Raw genomic sequence first — 20,532 nt, forward strand, 5'->3', positions numbered from 1 at the left:
CACCCTCCAACGCCATCCAACGCCACCCAACACCCTCCAACGCCCTCCAACGCCACCCAACGCCACCCAACACCCTCCAACGCCACCCAACGCCATCCAACGCCACCCAACACCCTCCAACGCCCTCCAACACCCTCCAACGCCACCCAACGCCATCCAACGCCACCCAACACCCTCCAACGCCCTCCAACACCATCCAACACCCTCCAACGCCCTCCAACACCATCCAACGCCATCCAACGCCACCCAACACCCTCCAACGCCACCCAACACCCTCCAACACCATCCAACGCCACCCAACGCCATACAACGCCACCCAACACCGTCCAACGCCACTGGGAGGAGCTGAAACCATCAGTCGACAAGTTCAGAGGCAGAACCATTTTAATAACCAACATAAACATTTTGGAATTCAATCTTCTCCAACTTGAGATTTTATTCCCCTCGTTTCAGGAGACACATTCATTCAGAGGGAAACCAGCTGTTAACGAATACGACTTTAGACTCACGTGTTACACATTAGGGAGGAAAGGACCAAACAGAAACGCTTCGTACTAAGTAACTAGTACTCACATGAGTGTATTGATGCATGTATTATGTTTATGGGCGCATCATTGTCGGATACTTTGCTCTTCTTTTGTGTTTTTTCCATCTTAACTTACTTATTGACACGTTGGACGTATATATTCTGTGTTGCTGCAGGTATTTCCTCTGACATGCTGCCTGGAGAGCGTCGCTAATGTGGAAGGTTTTTCCAGCAATTCTCCTTGACATTCAGTTGCAAATCATATATTAAGTCTTCTTTCAACCGGTCTATGAGCGCGAGGAGAGACGAGGAGAAGAGAAGAAGAAAGCAGCGAGAGCAGTAAACAGAAAAGCTTCTGTGCTCCGGGTCACATCGCTTCAGTTTGGATCAGACAGGTTTAAGGAGATAAAAACATCTCTGATCGGCACTGAAATGAGTGCCGAGTGAATCCTGATCCCACGTCTGCAGGCTGGGCGCATTACGGCCGGCTTCTGGGGGGGTGGCAGGGTGTCGTGAGGCTCTGGGGGGGGTGGGCAGGGTGTCGTGAGGCAGGGGCTACAAGAGGGAGGAAAAAATAAAAACTTGACAAAAACAGAGTCTCGTCTTTATTTTGTCCTCCCTGGCGCTCGCTGCGCTGCGTCCAGATGGCGGCTCCTCTCTGCAGCCGAGGGAGGCGACACGACGCCGCCCCCCCAGGAGCACCGAGAAATTCTGCCCCGGAGCTCCGATCCAGAGCCTGTGACGAACCCTCGGCGTGCATGCCGGCAGTCTAATCTGCATCCACATCAAGGAGGGTGTGTGTGTGTTAGTGTGTGTGTTTTGGGTGTGTGTGTAGGGGGGGGGGGTACGTGGAGTCATCCTGAACTGCAGGAGGTCCCGGGCTGTTTTTACTGCGGCTGATAGCAGGAGTGCTGCTGATGTTTGTGTGCTAACGGCCCTCTGATGGCTCCAGGAGCTCAGCCAGATTGGCTCGTAGTGTGAAACAACAGCAGCCATTAAAGCGGCTCAATACGACCTGGGGGGGAGGGAGGAGAGGGGAGGGAGGAGGGGGGAGGCCATTCACCCTAACACAGCCCTGCCCAGCATGAAGTGTGATTAATTTCTCCCTCTTTTTGGCTTAGTTGGCGGTAAACACAATCAGGGGAGATTCAGGAGCGTTTATATGCACTCCACTAATCTGATTATTCCATTCTTCTTCTTTACTGCAGCAAAGTGAATCTGAAAAGGAGAAATCTGCTTCTCTTTATCACGGCGAAGCTCTCAGAGTTTAACACAGACACAGATTTCTGCTGCATGAACAAATAACGTGGAAACCTGCTCACTAACACCGGCTTCATGGGGGTTTTCTGAGTGTGCATGTGCCTGAAACATGTCTAAAACACATTTATATATTTTATTATACATCATTTATCTAATAAAAGTACATTTATATATTATATTATACATCATTTATGTAATAAAAGTACATTTATATATTATATTATACATCATTTATGTAATAAAAGTACATTTACTCTGAGTGTAGTTTTAGTTATCTGTCCTTTACTTGAGTATTTAAATGTTATGCTACTTTCTGCTTCTCCTCCTCCACATCAGAGGAAAATACTGTACTTAGATTGAGTTACTTTGCAAATTTAGATAATAAAAACTGTAAATCAACTCATAAATGATACATTTTAAATGTTGAGCTACCAAACAGCATATTATTTAAAAAGAGCTCCACCTTTAATGTGTAACATTCATGTGATGAACACATGAATCACTCAATAATTATAATCCAATGCTAAAATATATATATATGACTAAAATAGAGCATTCTGCATAATGACTACTTTACTTTTAGTACTTTAAGTATATTTTTAATGGTAATACTTTGCAGTATTTGAGTATTTTGACACTGTGGAGTAAGTCAAATATATAAATACTTCTTTCAATACTTAAGAACACTGTTCTTAGCAGCACGTCTCCAGAATAAATGAATGCAGAGCTTTCTGTAGTAAATGTGTTTGTCTCTGTGAAACCTGGTTACTGTGATCTCGCCGGGGATCAGTCAGATCTCTCCAGGAGGAACTACATGTGCATGTAAAATGGTTTCTAATCTGCTTTCTACTTGAGAGCGAGAGCAGGAGGAAGACTTCCCACAGGGAGAGCGTCGCTGTGACAAAACAAAGATCATTAAACGCAGAGATGCAGCTTCATATTCAAGATAATTCAAAGTCTGAGTCTCTGAAACATTTTGGAGGAGCGCAGAACCAAAGCAGAGACATGATATTAGGCTTTGTGACGACTTCCTTTGGTTATTTCTAATGGTTTAAATCATCCTACCAGGATGGCTGGAGAGAGATGCTGCAGAAATCAGCTGTTTGGAGGCTTTTTTACTTTATTCCTTTTTCTTTTATTCTTTATCTATTTTGAAGGGACAGGCCGTGAGTCGCTTTCCAGTTAGATTTGATGTCTAAGTGACTGAAGTGTTTTATTGATAGACGGTGCTGCACAGACACAGATTAAAACATTTTAAAAACCCAAAAATGATATCGAAAAAAAAAAATGTTTCAGTGTGGAGCTCATTCACTTCAATGAGCTGGCCTGCTGGATTTGTCACGTCGAAAAATCAAACATTTGCCACCATAAAAACTATCCAGAGTTGTTAAACTCAGTTTCAGAGCATTATAAAATGTTTGAGGAGTGTGAAAAACCTTCATATTCATGGATCGTATTAATCTTCCCACCAGAAACAACACCAGACAAAGCACGTTGGACGTCACTAAAAGGCTCATTTCCTACTGTTGTTGTACTTCGAGGATCATTTTCCCCCAATTACATCCAAAAGAAATGATGAGACACGCAAGGAATCATTCATCATCATCAAACATACAGCCGAGACAGCAAGAGGTTCACCAGGAAGCCCCACGGTGTCATCACTACGGTGGCGTCCGGCATTTGGCCCGAAAATACTTTTTCTACAGACTCTTATTGTGAAAGAGACATCTGGGAATCAGAGGAGACATTTTTTTTGAGAGTCACAACCTGTGAAAGGACTCGTTTCACCATCAGAATTCGATCCATTTGGTTTGATAACATTTGGAAAGTCTAGAAGAGCCGAACGATTAAATAATTTTATCCCCATTCAAGTTAGTGCAGGGCTGCAGGGCTAACAGGAAGTTAGCGCAGGGCTAACAGGAAGTTAGGCGGCTCAGCAGGCTCTGTGGATCCAACAATGAGGAGGATCTGGGTACTTTTACACCAAGAAACTCAAACTTTTTTGGCTTCCTGCTCCACTGAGCAGCTTTTAGCAGAACTTTTATGGATCCAGCCGTTCCTGCCATCAGTTTTTCACATCGTCCGGTCTGACGAGGAACCAGAACCTCTAGCTGGACTCTGCTAAGACACCATTCATTCACAGCGTCACGGTAAAAAAAAAATACAGACTGAACTGAAGCAACATAATCAGCATCACAAACAGCCAATTAGAGGCCTTTTGTAGCCGCGGAGGAGGTCCGGCAGTCACCACTTTGATGTTCGACTTCTCAAAGCGGCACGAGGCCGAAGACAAAGAGGACAAACGGAGAGGGATCAAAGTGCAGGTGCAGCCACCAAAAGGATCAGAATCACTGGACGTGTCAAGAGGGACGACCTGCAACATCAGGACGGACGGACGGACGGACGGACGGACGGGAAGTCCTCACACGTCGTCCTCAGCTGTGTTGTTTTCAGGCTACAGAAGCTGCTCGTTACATCAGCACAGCCTCGTTATAGAAGAGTGATGACGAGGACGAAGGTGAAGTAGCAGAGACTCGTCTGCTGCGTCTCGAGGCAGAAGACGGTTTAAGTAGGAAGGACTGAGAAACACCTGAATCCAGAGGACAGAAGCTGTGGTCCTCTCTGTCGGTCTGGTGAAGACAGTCTGAGGACAGTGATGGAGGTCAATGTGGATTTAACCAACAGACACCTGCCTAGTAGTAATAACAGTAGTAATAACAGTAGTAGTATTATAGCAGCAATAGTAGTACTATAACTATTAGTGGTAAGAGTAGCAGTACTATTGCAGTAGTATTAGTAGCAGTAGTAGAAGTGGTATAACTTAGTTTAGTGGTTGTAGCAGTAATAGTAATAGTACTACTCCAACAATCAATTGTAGTATTGGTAGCAGTAGTATTAGTAGTAGTAGTACTATAACTCTTAGTTAGTGGTAGTATTGGTAGCAGTAGTATTGGTGGTAGTAGTACTATAACTCTTAGTAGTAGTAGTAGTAGCAGTAGTACTATAACTCTTAGTAGTAGTAGTAGTAGCAGTAGTACTATAACTCTTAGTAGTAGTATTGGTAGCAGTAGTATTACTATCAGTAGTAGTAGTATTAGTAGTACTATAACTGTTAGTAGTAGTATTGGTAGCAGTAGTAGCAGTAGTAGTAGTATTAGTAGTACTATAACTCTTAGTAGTAGTATTGGTAGCAGTAGTATTAGTAGTAGTAGTACTACTATAACTCTTAGTAGTAGTATTGGTAGCAGTAGTATTAGTAGTAGTAGTAGTACTATAACTCTTAGTAGTAGTATTACTATCAGTAGTAGTAGTCGTAGTAGTAGTAGTACTATAACTCTTAGCAGTAGTAGTATTAGTATTAGTATTACTATCAGTATCAGTACTGTTGCTGTGTGCCGCTGACCTCTGGTACCTGAGATCCTCACTGAGGCTCCACCTACTCGCCGTCATGTGACCTCTGATCCTGGTCGACGTCGTGCTGCTTCAGATGTTTGACGTGCAGTCGGAGCTGTGAGCCGATTATCTTCGGCCCACTGAGTAACTGAGTAACCAGGTCCTGACAGATGTGCAGCATCTGTTTACCACAATAAACATTCAACACTTTTTATATTTCTCCTTCTCCACATGTTGGCAGGGAACTGGTTTTTGGAGACGATGGAAAACCACAGATGAGCTTCCTGGATCGTCTCTTCAGGAGTAGAATCGTGTCCGTGTGCTCCTTCAGGTCCGCTCACACACTCTGTACTTCTGTTTCACGTCTCGGGGTTGTTGTTATCTTCACTTCAACTAGCATCAACTAGTCTCACCTGGACGGGCAGAGCGAGGCGGTGAGGCGGTGAGGCGGTGAGGCGCTGCAGGCTCGCTGCCGTGTTTTGTCTCCGTGTGTTTGGTGTGAGAGCTGATTAGATGCTGGGGGTGGATTTAGGTTGTGAATTCTTGAATTCTCAGTACGGTCGAAACAGCCAAGGACGCTGCTGCTGGGTGAGAAACTGGAAGGGAAGAGCTGAGATAAGAAAGATTTTTAGATGAGTTTGGGGACTCTGGGAGGGATTCCAGCTTTAGTTGGAGGTGATGGAGCTGGAGTGTGTGTGTGTGTGTGTGTGTGTGTGTGTGTGGGGGGGGGGGGGGGGGGGGGGGGTTAAAAGCTTTAACTACACTTCTTCTTCTCCTGCTTGGCATACAGCAGTGAAAGAGGGGGGGGAGGGGGCAGCTAGGGTGGATCCTGCTCATCTTTTAGACTCCTGATCGCCGAAAATACCCTGATTTTTCAATGGAGTTTGGTGAGTTCAGGATTATTTTCACTAAGATTTGGTTAAAAAACAGTTCATAGTGGTTATAAAACCAGTCCACAGTGACACAGACGGCTTATTTGGGGATTCGGGGTAATTTCTATAATCCGAAACTTTAATAAACTGCTGAAACTTCTGAATAAAACAGCAACTTTCCAAAATGCAGCGGTCTAATTCTGCCAAGTAAACAAGCTTTGGGAACAAGCAGGGTAACGGCAGCTTAGGCTTTACCACAAAGATCTGGTCAGCACACACTCAGATATCCACTCTGCATGCACGATTAACCCGCTGACTCGCTCTCGCTGCCGCCTCAGTAGCTGGTGGAGCTGGCAGAGTGTTTGGGAGGGAGCGCTGGAGAATAATGAGGTTATCGCAGCATCGCTCCACACTTCATTACACCCCCTCGGCTCCCAGATACCCCCCCCCCACACACACACAGACACACACACACACCATCACCATCACCGCCTCGCCCAGGACTCGGGGCTCGGCTCGGCTTATTTCATGTCGCCGGCCTTATTCGTGCTGCTGCTGAGAGACGGGCCTGTTAGAATGAGGTTTCTATAACTGCCCCCGACGAGAGAAAATCTGCCCCAGTGTTTAAATCTGTCTTCTTAGAGCAGCTGGAAAAGCTTGACTACAGTTTTTAAATGTTTCAGACTCAGAACGTCCTCTGTTTCTGCTCCGTCTCTCACTGAATATAGATATATATATAGATAGATATAGATATATAGATTTGGCTCCTCTTGTGATGTCACACAGGGATCTGTTGATCATGTGACCTCCTTCAGCCAATCACCAGAGAGAATCACTGAGAACCTGAGTCCACCTGTCTGTCCTCCATTCTTGTCAACTGTCTGTCCTCCACTGCCGTCACCTGTCTGTCCTCCACTGCCGTCAACTGTCTGTCCTCCATTCTTGTCACCTGTCTGTCCTCCACTGCCGTCACCTGTCTGTCCTCCACTGCCGTCACCTGTCTGTCCTCCATTCTTGTCACCTGTCTGTCCTCCACTGCCGTCACCTGTCTGTCCTCCACTGCCGTCACCTGTCTGTCCTCCACTGCTGTTAGCTGCTAACGCTGCTCTGCTAATCAGGTGTTGAAGGTTGGACCAACAACATCTTCCTGTCGTCCCCCCATCTGAGGAGGTGAAGACCAGAGGAGTCACTTTATTTTGGAGGGAAACAGGAAGTCTGTCCTAACAGTTGGAGCTCCAGGACGGATCGATGGCGGCCGTCTGGGAGTGACTTCACTCTGAAGCTGGAGTTCGGCAGGTGAACTTAGCGTTAGCATCTTGCTAACGTGGCTCCCCTTCAGACAGTTGGTGGGCGGAGCCTGATCGGGCCTGTGGGAGCCGACCAATCAGAGCAGAGCGAGGAAAGTAAAATATGTCTGCAGATTCTACTGAACCTGAAACGAGCTGAACGTGTCTCCGTGAAGACATCTAGAGCTGCCAGAAGATATAAGTTCTGTGTTCTGAACTTTAAATTTAGCGTTTTGGCACAAAATGTGTTCCCATATAAATGTACAGAAGCGTCCACTTCTAATGACACATTTCCATTTTGGCAGAACGATATCGGATCATTTCAGACTCCCTGATTAAATTAAGAATAAAAAAAAATATAGAAATATTAAAATTAGCCGGAAAGCCAAAGTGGTCCAGCCCTACAGAGGTCTGACGTGACGTGAATTAACCAGCCGTATTTCACCAAGTGCTGCTCCTCAGCCCACTTTGGCCCACTTCCACAGCCCTGAAACCTTAAAGTCTGGCAGCCTTACAGGAGACAGATGTGACTCACATCTGGACCTCCGGTGCCAGAAAACAGCTCAGACTGATGTCCCCCCCCTCCCCCCCCCCCCCCTCAGACGGGACGCAGATCTGTTTTTAAATGTCGCTGTGATCAGAAATGTTCTCTGTCAAGGTGACTTTTCCTGAGTTTGGTGGATCTGCTTCTAAATCTGACTCATCCGATGTTTTTTACGTCACAAACACTCATCCTGAGATGGAGGTGTTCATGTTTTTAAGATGTGAAGAAGCATCAGAGCTACAAATTTAACACCCGCTTCATTCAAATGAGTCCAAATTTAAATACATTTAGTTTTAAACAGTCTGACACAAATTAGACTTTTAGACTTTCATATACTTTTTAAATGCAATATCTTTAAGCAGAACTGTTTTTAGATACTAAAATAAAATAAAAACCTCAAATAGTAAAGTAAAATGTGAAAACAAATTCTAAATAATCAAAAAAAAACAAAACCATAACTCCTCTTCGGTGGTGAAAGAAACGTCTACAGTCGGTTTTGTTTGGTGAATAATTTGGATCCTTTCAAAAATAATGAGCAATAATTCAATGTGACTTTTGTATTTAAATTAAATAAATGATTGAAGGAATTCAAACTGCTTTCTATATTTGCTTTCTTTTTATCTACAAAGCCGTTGACTGTGCTGGACCTCCATCTGTATCCAAGTCTGGTATTTTTAGACCAGGACTCTATTTGTGCTTATTCTGGTGTTTTGGAATTGATCCATCAGATTGTTATTCTAAGTGTGTGACAGCATCATGGAAAGGATCCCTACAGAGAGAGACCTGGAAGATCCTTTTGGTTTAACCACAAACAGCACACACACCAGACTACATTCACTAAAACAGGGATTTTAGCTCACAGAGCATGAGATTTAGTGTGACTTGTGTGTTTGTGTTGTGTGTGACTGTAAAACACCAAAGGGTCCAAACTAATATTTTGGTGTTTTACAGTCACACAATAACACAAACAAATCAATTGATCGAGGCAGCAGCAGAGCAGCAGCTCCTGTGTTCTGTGAGGTAAAATCACTGTTTTAGTGAATGTAGTCTGGTGTGTGTGCAGAGAGCGATATAACGGCTGTCTATACAGTCTGCGAGCTGGAAACACACTGCTCAGACTGAGCAGTTCCAGCTAAACAGCGACAGGTGCACAAAACAGTTGGAAATGGGGCAGCTAACTGGCACAGCTAATAGCAGTAGCTAATGGGAGCAGGCACCAGACTCCATTGACAAAAACAGTAATTTTACTGTGGATTATACAGAGAGTTTACTGGTCTACTGCTGCCTCTAACAATTAGTTTGTTTGCTTTATTGTGAAACTTTGTTGTTTTAAAGAGTTGGTTCATATCAGAATCTACTCGTTAAAACACCAAAGTCACATTAACTACACCAGCAACTCCCATGGTCTGTGAGGTAAAATCACTATTTTTGTGAATGTAGTCTGGTGTGTGTGCTGTTTGTGGTTAAACCAAAAGGATCTTCCAGGTCTCTCTCTGTAGGGATCCTTTCCATGATGCTGTCAGACACCCAAAGAAACCCAAAATATGTTCAAATAGGGCCCACATTTAAAAATAATGAATAACCGAAATATTTTTCTCTTAATTTCCTCAAGTTGGTCTCACTTCACTAAACGTCAGGTGGGTAAAATGTCGTGGTCTCACAGCGCTGCTACAGTCACACATCAGTGTGGAGGTGAAACCTGACACACACACACTAAACATACGCACAGGCTGAACACACACACACACACACACACACACAGGATGTCAACAGGCCACTCTGATGTCTCCACACAGATTAACCTCACACACACACACACACACACACACACACACACACACACAGGACATCACACACCCGCAACAGCAGTAAAACTGTTTCAGCCCAAAAGGATCACAAAGGTCACATTTATTTTGTTGATGTCGTCCTTTTGTTATTCCTGTTTGCTCTGCAACACCTCGGTCACACCAGAGGGGAGCTGGACCGACTGTAGAGGAGTGTTTTGGCCGCATAAATAAAGTTTATTTGACTTTGATCGACAAGTTTTCCCATAAAAACTGACTTTGAGTCACCCATGTTATTCTGATCCCCGCTATATCTTTGGAAACGAGCTTCATCAATACAGATGATTATCTCCAATAATGGATTTTTAATTTTTTCTCATGGAAATCACTTTTTCCACACACACACACACACACACACACACTCAGGGCGCTGAGTTGTGGAGGCTAAATGGATGCTGCATTTTGTTATGAACAACATTAACAGCTCACGTTCAGCACATTTCAGACATCATCCTGCTCTCCTCCATCTTTTCTCTCTCTACCAGCCGAGCGGCGCTTCGACCCGGTGCCGCACCTCGTCTGCGGCCATGAAGAGGAGGCTTCGGGGGCCGGAGGGAGGAAAACGGTCACGAATCACACAAACAGCCCTCCCTGCTTTCACACACCTGTCATCCACACACACACACACACACACAGCATGTGTAGGAGCAAAGGTAGAGAGGTGTGCCCACACACAGCTATAAAAACATACAGTAAACCTGTAGTGGTGCGTATGAGCGAGGGGGAGGGATGTTCACGGTACTGTGCTGCGTTCGAGTGCAGCTGAGGAGCGTCCGGCCAATTACAACCTGAACTCTTTATTAACATCAAACTGTGGCGCAGAAGCCTGAAGTGCCCGTTCACACACAGTTTAGACGCCTTCTCATTTTATGGCTCAGTTATTATTTTCTACACTGCAGATTAATACTGAACACACCACAACTATGAAGTCACACGTCGCTCCCTCTATTTATTCTATTTCTATAATTCAGTGACGTAAAACGATCCAACTTCAGTCAGTCAGTCTGTTTTTATCTTTACAGCAACGTCAGCAACACTGAGCTCCTTAGCAAGTAGGAGGAGGAGAAGAAGAAGGAGGAGGAGAAAGAGAAGGAGGAGGAGAAGGAGTGTATTTTATATATTTGTTCACTACACAGAGCACTAAGATTCTTCAGTGTTCTCAGCTAAAATCCCTGTTTTAGTGAATGTAGTCTGGTGTGTGTGCTGTTTGTGGTTAAACCAAAAGGATCTTCCAGGTCTCTCTCTGTAGGGATCCTTTCCATGATGCTGTCACACACTTAGAATAACACTCTGAGCCTGAGTCAGAGGTAATCTACTTTTTGTTTAACCAGAGAAAACCATTATGTTGCTCTCTTCAAAGCCACCAGACTCCATTGACAAAAACACAAATTTTACACAGCAGCTGCTGGTCTCCTGCTGCATTGATTTGTTAGTTTGTTTGTGTTACTGTGTGTTACAGAAACATTGTTTTGGATCTAAACTATCCTTTTAAGACACCAAATTCACACAATAACACAAACAAACTAAGTGATGGTGCCATGACTCCCATGCTCTGTGGGGTAAAATCCCTGTTTTAGTGAATGTAGTCTGGTGTGTGTGCAGAGAGCGATATAACGGCTGTTTGTGGTTAAACCAAAAGGATCTTCCAGGTCTCTCTCTGTAGGGATCCTTTCCATAATGCTGTCACACACTTAGAATAACACTCTGAGCCTGTCAGTGGATCAAACAAGCTCTTTTAGTGGACCTACTACCAGTTCCAACACTTTCTGTAGCTACCAGTCATTTCGAACACAAATTAGACAGAAAACAAGGCTCAGGATTTAAACAACAGAGCCAATCAGAAAACCAACCACCAGCTCGTCTTAATCAAGTCTCTGCTCTTGTGAAAACACTTGTGTCACAGTGTAAATAAGCCTGGTCACAGATTTGTGTGCATCCCAGCTGGTTTTAACCAATCAGAGCTGGCTGAGGTAGTTATGGCTCCTTATGAAATGTTCTGCAACAACACAACAGAGCAGCGCACCCACAGGAAATTAAATTCTACAGACTGTGAATTATTTAAAAATATAACAGTGTATAAATAGCTCCAAACCTATTAGGTTTATTCATCTGGAGTATCGACAGTCGGGCTTTATTTAGAAGCTCCTTGATGTTTTTCCATCATGTGCAGCCACATAGATCCACTCCAAACCACCTCCGTACTTCGCTCTCCCAGGAGCTACATCAAAAAGAATTAAAAGTCTTTCTCGACGCTCCTCAACTGGTCAAAAGACTTAAAACTGAAAAGAGCCACATGAGAAGAAACCTGAAGCCGCCGCTGCGTCTCTGCAGAGTCAAATCAACACGTACGACAGAAAGAAAGTTCCAGTCTTACCTCAGGAGAGACACACCAGCCAGAGCCAAACTGAGACACAAACTCCTCTTGGGGGAGCAGGGTTAATGCCCCCCCCCATCTCGCTGACGCCACTCACAGCTGATCTGAATACGAAGGGGTCGTCGGCGAGGACAAAAGAGAGCGCCGACACCTCCCAGCGGCAGAAACACCTTAAACACCTCCCCTCCCTGATCCTCCATTCATATTCCCCTGCAGGAGTCCCAACCCCCCCCACCCACCACCTCGCTACGGGGCCAACAGCCCCCGCTCAGGCCGCCTTAATGTGAGGAGAAGCAGCGTGTTGGACACAGACCATTAGGACCAACCCCCCCCCCAGTGAGAAAATAAAGCTTTGAGAGCAAAGAGTCATTAAAGCACAAACAAGAATCATCATCAGCGTAAAAACAAGACAAACATCATCAGATGATTTTTTTCCCGTTAAACCGACGGATCGATTGTTTCTTTATGGGTCAAAAAAACATTTCTATTAATGCTAATAAACCCCAGAAAACCTCTGATCGGGTCAGATCCAAGACGCTCTTCCTCAATCTTCCTCATCATTTAATCAAATATAACGATAATAGTCAGAACAGTTCGTCCATCGCAGGCCGTCTGATGTGAGAAGTTCACCTCATGAAGAATTGTTCAGGTTAAAGTGAGCAGAGCGTCGTCAGAGCTTTCAGTCTCAAACCTCATGACTTCAGGCTTTAACACAGAAAACGTCTGACTGAGGAAGACTTGAAAAAGACGTTTACCTGCCTGCTAAAGTCTGAACGTCTCTCTCAGCTGTGAGTTCAAACTGAAACGCTCACAATTCCCAGATTTCCTGAAGCTCTCCTTCATCCATTACTGACTTTTCCAGAACTTTCTGGATGCATCACACACGTCTGTTTGTCTCTTAATGATCCCACCCGGAGCGTCTCAGCGCTAAAGATTCACTCCTGGTCTGTTTTTGAAGGCCGCAGGAAGTCAGACAGACTAGTGCTCAGTTTTCAAAATAAAAGCCCCCCTGCAGACTGTCAGTGGTATATTCCAGCAGCACATCAGTATTATTCTCTAATGGGGGGGCACCAGGCCAGACGTCAGCCGCTCAGAGGGTTTTTAACACCATGACGACCAGAGGTTCATCTGGGATGGAGAAACACTCTGACTGTGACTTTAGCTGCTGTCTGTAGCTGCAGCACAACAAAGCAGGAAGTACATCCAAGAAACACATTTAAAGCAGCAGAAGAAGAAGAAACGCGGCCTGTTTGATCCTGTTAGAAACACATTTAAAGCAGCAGAAGAAGAAACGAGGCCTGTTTGATCCCGTTAGAGACACATTTAAAGCAGCAGAAGAAGAAACGAGGCCTGTTTGATCCCGTTAGAGACACATTTAAAGCAGCAGAAGAAGAAACGAGGCCTGTTTGATCCTGTTAGAGACACATTTAAAGCAGCAGAAGAAGAAACGCGGCCTGTCTGATCCTGTTAGAAACACATTTAAAGCAGCAGAAGAAGAAACGCGGCCTGTTTGATCCCGTTAGAGACACATTTAAAGCAGCAGAAGAAGAAACGCGGCCTGTTTGATCCCGTTAGAGACACATTTAAAGCAGCAGAAGAAGAAACGAGGCCCGTTTGATCCCGTTAGAGACACATTTAAAGCAGCAGAAGAAGAAACGAGGCCCGTTTGATCCCGTTAGAGACACATTTAAAGCAGCAGAAGAAGAAACGCGGCCTGTTTGATCCCGTTAGAGACACATTTAAAGCAGCAGAAGAAGAAACGAGGCCTGTTTGATCCCGTTAGAGACACATTTAAAGCAGCTGAAGAAGAAACGCGGCCTGTTTGATCCTGTTAGAAACACATTTAAAGCAGCAGAAGAAGAAGAAACGTGGCCTGTTGGATCCAGTTAGAAGCTCCAACATCAGTTTAAAGACCAAACCAGCTAAATCGGAGCAGGAACTCTGATCAGCAGGAGAAACTCTCTGAAACGCTCCTGATGGGAGATGAAGCCACTCGGAGGAAAACCGACTGCAGCCTGAACGCCACACAGACGAGCCTGATGGGATTTAAGGGTCACGAGCAAAACACCCAAACCAAACTGGAAAGAGTGAAGAGTTTTATTTCTCCTTCAAAGGACCACTAAAGCTGTTGAGATGGACAGTCCACTCACCACACACACACACACTGAGCCTTTCACACTCCACAGAAATAGGAGCGCACAGAGAAAAACAGCAGCGTCCTCTATAAAAGGCATCAAATCAGAGCCAGACTCCCACGTGCAGCTCAGAGCTGAAGGCGATGAGCGCTGCAGCGGCTCTGCTTCATATCACACAGCCAGCTGAAGAGGAGGAGGACACAGGTCAGGTTTTATCCTCCTGCTGCTGCTGGGATTCAATCAGGAGCCGACGGACACGTGACCGAACACCCGATCCCCTTCCACACAAACACCGTGCGATGCTGCGAGATACGGGACGCAGGTTCAGCCCACGTCTGACCGATGAACCGCACTGTAAATGTTGTTATCTGTAACACAATTAAGATTCAACACAGCGGAGGCATCCACACGTTTATCCATTAATCTTTCCTGCAGCACAGACTCAACATGTCGCCGTCGCTCTGCCGTCCAAAGTGACAAATTTCAACAAGCACAGGCCTCATTTCCATCAGACTGGCTGACATTCAGGGTCTCCTGATGTTCAATATATTACCACAGCATGTTTTTTTTGTGAATGTCAAACCACCACAAAGATGCAGAACGACCACAAGAAGATGCAAAGCGAGCAGAGAGACACGGAAATGACAACAAAGAAGCACAAAGGACCACAAACAGAAAAAAAACAACCACAAAGACACAAAAAAAAAGGACCAAAATGAGGTGCAAAACCACCACATGGAGCCAAAAACTGAAAACAGAGATGCAAACCAGCCACAAAGAGGAGTAAAACAGCTTCCACCACCCTTTCGTCAGGCTGATTTTGTGTCTCTGAGATCAGGTTCACCCTCCAGACATTTGTCCCGTCACCTCCGACCAAAAATGAGTTAAAAATGAGCCAATATTTACATGGAGGACTGTTTCCCTTCTCATGTTAGACAGGAAATAACATTTTCTCTTGGTGGGAGGGGGTTTATCACCACTACTGATCCAAAAAACACTGGATCCTACATTTCCCATGATGCAAAGTCTCTTTACATTCGACCCTCCCTGCCAGGTGAGCAGCCGCATCTTTCAAACTCTGTTTTCACAAAGTGAGACCTCCATAATTCACAGTTTTATTACAAAAAAAAAACATAAACCGGCTCCTAATGTGAGCGCCGGCTTTACAGCTTTCACAAAACAAAACTGTTTGCTTAAAAACTCATCTAGTAAATCTTACAATTATAACCTAAAACCACTCAGAGCAACAAAGCGGTGCCTCCATATTTTAATTAAACCTTAAAAAAATCCCTTTCCTAAGCTCCCATCATGCTCCATAATGTCAAACTGCTCTCACACGAGCCCATAACTGAATAAATGACAACAAAGCTCCCGTCAGCAGCCGTCGTCACGACAGGCCGTGAATCTAAAGGTATAAGTGTGCCGTAAAAAGGGGTGATGGGCAGAATCTTGACGCGCTCTTGTTAGCGTTTAACGCTCAGAAACTGGCCGACGTAAATCTGACGAGCAGCTAAAACCGCAAACACGGCGAGCAGATAATGACCTGAAATCAATCAGAGCTTCAGAGGGATCATTAGCATGCAGCCCGGCAGGCCGCACAAGTCTGCAGGCGTCTGTGCCGCCTGGACTCGGTTCAGGAAATGTTGAGAAAGGAGGTCGATGTTCAGAGGAGACGAGCCACAAACACACAGATCTGCTTCCTCGTGTGTGTGTGTGTGTGTGTTCACCTTCAGGTTCAAACATCCTCAGAATAATGTTTTAATGTGCATTAAATGAGGCTCTGGGAGTGTTTCACCACAAGGTGAAAAGGTGACAGATAGAAATAAATCTGCTCACCGGCCAAAGACGACGACGACGAGGATTTACAGGGAATATTATAGTGATATATATCAGAAAAAATAAAAAGAAACACTCAATTTTTACATTAATCAAAAAATATTTCAAAACAAATGTGCATTTGTATGTATTTATATTTATTTTTACTTATTTAATGTTAAAAAAAAAGTGCATTTGATTGGAGCTGTAATTAGCATGATGCTAATTTAACACTGAAAATCCCATAGACATGCTGCACAATTAGCATCACAATGTTTTTTTTTTTTTTTTTTTATGTTTTCCAGGACGTGAAAACTAAAAAGAATCAAAACCAGCATCACTTTGTCCTCACTGACATGTTTCCCAGGGACTGAAAGAAAAGCTTAAAGAGAGTAAAAACAGGAACAGGGAAAGTTTGCTGCTTTACTTCCCGGTGCAGAGCAAAACTACGGCAAGTCAGAACGGACAACAGGTTCAAAAAGTCTCTCCACCAGAGGGACATGAGGGGCCTCCTGTCCACACCATGCTGCTGATTATTCACATGGAACAAGCTAATGTTTAGCCACGTTAGCGCTTGTATGGATGGTAATTAACGCCTAACCCTAACCCTACGGGATGATCCTACGGGATGATCCTACAGGATGATCCTACGGGATGATCACTGTGAACCTAATCAAAGCAGCTCGTACTCATACTATTGTTTACATCAACAGCGGGAAGCTATTTTCAGAGAAACAGCTCTTGGACTCCAGCGAACACCACCTGCAAACATCAGCACCCATCAGACAAACAGTTAGAGAGCAGCTGCTGAACAAAGTGGAGCATTTAGCAGCTGAAAGAGCCAGGTAGTTCCCTCAGGGGGGGGGAGGGGAGGAGGTGGTGGTGGAGACCCAAAGCAGAGCTTAAAAAGGGGAGAGAATAAGAATAATCTACAACGGATGAAACCAAACCAAACAGAGACGCTGAAATCCAGCTGTAAGATGTAGGTCAACACTTAAACCCTGAGAGGAGAAGCCCCCCCGCTGAGCAGGCAGGCAGAAGCAGGGGTGACGCTGTAAAGTCTGCAAACGTCCGTACTGATTTAATTTTGAAACGTCGTGTTGCATAAGAGAGCGGCCGAGGAGGAGAGGGAGGGGAGGGGGGGGGGGGGGGGGGGGTCGAGTTAAACTGGATATACAGCAGCTACAAGGACACGCAGAGACAATACTGTACAGGACGTCACAGCTAAACCTCCTGGCAACAGTTTCCATTAAGAGAGAAGTCAGCGTGTGTGTGAGAGCGACTCTATGAAAGCCACGGCTGGCTAACGTCTCTTTCTGCTTGGTCAAACACCTTATTTATTTCTCATTGTGTGTGGCCACAGGCCGTACATAAATCTGTAATTACCTACACAGCCGTCAGGTGGGGTTAATGGAGAAACCATTAGCACGACGACGAGAGCAGTTAGACGGAAGGACGGAGGGAAACAATGGAGCGAAGACGGTGGACGGAGAGCTAGAAGAAGAAGGAGGAGGAGGAGGAGGAGGAGGAGAGCGCAGCCATGGGCATAATCAGCAGATAATAGTAGTTAATTCAGCTTATTATGAATCTGTGTGCCACCCTGCTGCTTACTGCTCGGAGAGAGGGCCGCAATTAAAACAGGATCGCATGGAGATAAAGGAGGATGTCGTTTTCAAAGAGAGGAGCGAAGAGGACGCTGGTTTTCTAACTGTCAATAAATCCCACGAAAAGAAAAGAGCAAAAACAAATGTGTTAGTTCAAAATTCATTTTTTAAAAGTAATTTCCTCAAGCTGCTGCGCACTGTAGTTAGCTTAGCTTAGCATAAGGGCCAAAAAACAGCTAGCCAGGCTCTGTCCCAAAAGGTAAAAAAACACAACATTGCTCATCACATTAATGTAAAATGTTAAATTTAGTGATAAAAACAGTCGTTTCATCCCACAGAGCTCAAAAAGTCGTCAGTGTTCTGCGAGGTAAAATTACTGTTTTTGTCAATGGAGTCTGGTGTGTTTGAGGAGCGCGATGTAATAGCTGCTCCCTACAGAGAGAGACCTGGAAGATCCTTTTGGTTTAACCACAAACAGCCGTTATATCGCTCTCTGCACACACACCAGACTCCATTCACTAAAACAGGGATTTTAGCTTCAAACACACCAGACTCCATTCACTAAAACAGGGATTTTAGCTTCGAACACACCAGACTACATTCACTAAAACAGGGATTTTAGCTTCAAAACACACCAGACTACATTCACTAAAACAGGGATTTTAGCTTCAAAACACACCAGACTACATTCACTAAAACAGGGATTTTAGCTTCAAAACACACCAGACTACATTCACTAAAACAGGGATTTTAGCTTCAAAACACACCAGACTACATTCACTAAAACAGGGATTTTAGCTTCAAAACACACCAGACTACATTCACTAAAACAGGGATTTTACCTCCATAGCACAAACAGCACAAACAAACCGACTCGTTGAGGCAGCGATAGACCAGAAAGTCTTTTTGCTCTGTGAGGTAAAATTACAGTTTTTGTCAATGGAGTCTGGTGTGAGTAATTTTTTTCAAACAGCTTTTTGTTTTGTTAAATCAAAAAGGGGGAAAAGGTGTATTATTTGGGAATTATTTCAACGGTGGATTAATCCACAGTTGGTCCTCTAGAGTAGCGTTTCCCTAAATGTTTCCCCCCTTCAGACGTCAACAGGCCTCATCTATAAAAAGAACGAATTTGCTCATAAAATGAACATTTTGACTGTTTTTACTGTCGTTTCCTCGTCACCACATGATATCTTGAGCTGGTAAAAGCAGCCATTCTGAAGAGAAATATGTTAAATCACAATTTAGTTACTGAAACAGAGCATGTTAAATACTTACTGAGCAAATAAGTGCATTTAGGGCTGCGTTAACAGGCTCTCATTGTTTTTACGTCCCCTCATCCACAGACTTTCTGAATGAGACTAGAGTGCATGTCGGCGCCACAGCAGCCGTGAAGTGTAACATCAGTCAGCAGACACACAAACAAGCTCAAAAGTGCACTGCAGGTATGAATCTTTAATAGAAACGTCTGGAAATGTATTTGGCGACCAAAATAAAGTCTCCTGAGACCACGTCTGTGATGTAGAGAGCATTAAAACAGTCTCATTCACAAACAAAAGTCAGGTTATGGTTCTGTAAATCTGTCTGCGCCTCCATGTCATCATTTGTTCGTCACCTCAGCATTGTTCAGTGAAAATACTTTTGGGGAATCTCTCATTTATCTGTGTGGATTAATTCACTCGGCTGGTTTTAAAGCCCCGTTTCACACAAAACAACACAAATCCAGGCAGCAGCTGACTCAGAAAATATCACTGGAGTCGTTTCTCGTTGAAAAAAAGATAAATAAAAAAAAACCACAATGCAGAAATAAATGCAAATAAAAGCAGAGCACATAAATAAGAGTGATTTGTATCTGTGCCTCTGATTTATATCCCAGACTGTTTTCTGCTGGAGCTTCTCGCACATGCGGCTTATTAGAAGAAGCATTCAGTGTTGGTTTGGCTCTTGATTTGTTGGCTTGGAGAAAAATATCGACTTCTACTGCCCGACCGCCTTAAAGGGAGCAAAGAAAAGTGGACTTTTATTCTTCTTAAAAAGTCAAAACTTTTATGTGGGGCATATTTCCAGAAGATGAAGAATCCTCAAAGGTTAAAAAAATGCTTTGAATTACAAAAGTTTTTTTTTGAAGAGGCAGAATAAAACCTATTATTACACTATCTGCTATATGAGCTGCAGAGTACATTAAAGCTCACTCAGCAGAGCTTGTAACATTAATATTATACAGCACATACCTTTGAAATATTGATCAGCCTCGTTTTAATGCTTAGGTCCACGCATCTTAGAGCAGGAGACATTAAAGACCGGAGCCGGACGGAAGTTAAACTGAAACTACAGCAGGTCGTCGGTGTGACGGAGAGAAACGAAGACGAAAACAAAGAAGAAGCTCAAAGAAAAAAGGAGCCAAAATAATAAATGATAGCATCATTATTCTTCATTGGACAAATAAAAATACAGTTTTTAGTGTAAACCAAAACTCCTTTCAAAGAAATATGCTGATTTGCTTTTCCAGAGTTGGACTGAAACTCTCTTATATCTGAACTGTGAATATGAAGCTATATTCAGGAGACAGTTAGCTTAGCTTAGCATAAAGACCAGAGGCAGCTGGTGTGGTTCGGTCCCGATGGTAAAAACCACGTAAAACTAAAATGTTTTTACATTTGCATTTGTGTGACGAGCAAATAAAATACTAAATGTTAAATGAGTAGATAAAAGCAGTAAGTTTGTCAATGGACTCTGGTGTGTTTGAAGAGCTGTTCCCTATATCACCATTATATGGCTCTCTTTGACGCCACCAAACTCCATTGATAAAAACAGTAATTTTACCTCAGATCACACGAGACTGTGACTTTGGTGTTTTGTGGGGTTATAGTTTGGATCTAAAC

The sequence above is a fragment of the Pempheris klunzingeri genome, chromosome 1, assembly GCF_042242105.1.
Source record: "Pempheris klunzingeri isolate RE-2024b chromosome 1, fPemKlu1.hap1, whole genome shotgun sequence".
In the NCBI taxonomy this organism is placed as follows: domain Eukaryota; kingdom Metazoa; phylum Chordata; class Actinopteri; order Acropomatiformes; family Pempheridae; genus Pempheris; species Pempheris klunzingeri.